At 34.6% G+C, this 2,027-nt stretch overlaps 1 long non-coding RNA gene across 1 annotated transcript; it reads left to right on the plus strand.

Moving 5' to 3' along the window:
* The first annotated feature begins 364 nt into the window (after positions 1-364).
* LOC130014127 (uncharacterized) lies at positions 365-1,591 on the plus strand. Its single transcript, XR_008789119.1, has 3 exons — positions 365-685; positions 1,095-1,283; positions 1,408-1,591. It is a non-coding gene; the product is annotated as an uncharacterized LOC130014127 (long non-coding RNA).
* The last annotated feature ends 436 nt before the right edge of the window (positions 1,592-2,027 follow it).

Here is a 2,027-nt window from a genome sequence, read left to right on the forward strand (position 1 = left end):
TAAAAAAAATTATAATGGTCACATAGAATACCAGACCGCAGGTTTGTAAATTTTTACAAAAAATAAAACTGTATTTAATTTAGCATGTATATATTGCTTCTATGTATATAATAATTCGTTTCGTTTAAAACAGTCAGATTTAGAACTACTGCCACTGACTGCACCGGAAGTCTATTTATATAATGGCGCCACAAAGAAAATTTTTTTGATGTGTTCTAAAAGTGTTCCGCTAATTCAGCAATCTAATGAATCTGTCTTAATTTTTCTGAAATCGTGCTTAATTATTATTAGCTAATCGGCGCTACACCGTTGTTCAAATACTTAAAATTGCAAGAAACCCCCGACTAGGACCAGCAGGTAAGAATCTGTCTTGATTTTATAGTAATACCCGGTTGCAATTATTGGCCGCCATCTTTGATTTTTATAGACGTTCGGGCAAAAGGAGAAATGTATATCCAGACATGGACTATAGCTAGATACTAACTTGTGTGTTAGTTGTTTAGTTGAAATGTAATCTTATTTCTGTAAAAGAAAAAAACAACAAACAAATCAGCCTTTTTTTATATCAATGTCATCAATGTGTAGGCCTAATATTAGACTTTCAATGATTCAGAAGTTTCTCTACAGTTTCGTTATTTTTTTTTCCAGTCATTGATGTTAGCATGTACTACACAAAGAAAAACAGGTAACAGAATTTCATTTCCTTTTAATATATTTTTTTAATAATGGCCAATAATTGTTATTGTATGTAACACGAAAAGTATTTATCTCTGTAGAGAGAGGGCGAGTAAATGGGGTTTAAAGTTCACTAAATTCACTTGACACAAACTATGCCATTCATTTCCTTGTATTAAATATATATATATGTCCTAGAATCAAGTAGGACAGGTAGTCTTCTTCCGCCCTTTTTCTGAACACTGTCTCATTCTATTGCCATCTGTGTATGTTGTGTTATATTAATTCTGCATAATTAACTCTAGTTAACCTAGTTAACTCTATAATAATAAATGAATTTAATATATAAATAAATAAATAAAATATAAATAAACCAATAATATATTTGTAGTTTAATATGTTTTATCTTATCATTACAGGCAAAGCATGAAGCCAAAGGAAATGTTTTTACCAAGGCATGTTCCTCAATAGCGGAGAGAGTTTTATCCAGTGTCGGTTCTGCAGAAGAACCCATTCATAGCAGACCACCCATTGCAGCACTTGTAAGGTCGCTATAAAGAACCCGACAGACTCTGCGACCAAAAGATCCCACTGACGTGTCGTCAAGCGTAAGTACTCATGCAATTAAATACCCATGTATATAAGAATTTATTAACATGTAATTAAATGTACAATTTTATTTATTTATTAACATGTACTTAAATGTACTTTTTTATTTATTTTTTGTTTTAGCTTGACGAAGATTTCATCGATCATAGTGCACCGGGATTTTATCAAAAAATAGTAAAAGTTGGGGAAAGGCGCCATCACATTTTTTGTACTGATAGACAGATGCAACTACTCGCACGCGCAAAAACTTGGTATATGGATGCAACTTTTCGGGTGGTGAACAAGCCATGGTCTCAGCTGTTTTCCATACACGTCTCATTAAGACTGGAGAGACCACCCGACAGTTACCATTGGTGTTTTGTGTAATGTCGGGTAAAAGCCAAGACGACTATTATAAGGTAAATAGCACTTACTGATTGAATTACTATTAATAGTAAAAAAAGGACTATTATTTGGGACCTTGAAATTGTCACAAATGGGTCGCACTAACAGTGACATTTGTTTCAGGCATATTTGTTTCATCGGTGACACGTCTGGTGTCATGTGAATGCAACGACAACAGCCTGGTTGATTGATTTGTTGATTGGAGTTCAGATGTCTACATTAAAATCAACCACTTTCAGGTTGCCGTATTCACGGCCAGGCAAGACCGACTTGAAATTTCTAGAAATTTTTCTGGGGGAGACAGGCCCCAACAAATCCCCCGACGGTGCGTTTCACGACTTTGGCGCAAGGCGGTGACG

This window comes from Patella vulgata, chromosome 8 (assembly GCF_932274485.2).
Source record: "Patella vulgata chromosome 8, xgPatVulg1.2, whole genome shotgun sequence".
In the NCBI taxonomy this organism is placed as follows: Eukaryota; Metazoa; Mollusca; class Gastropoda; family Patellidae; genus Patella; species Patella vulgata.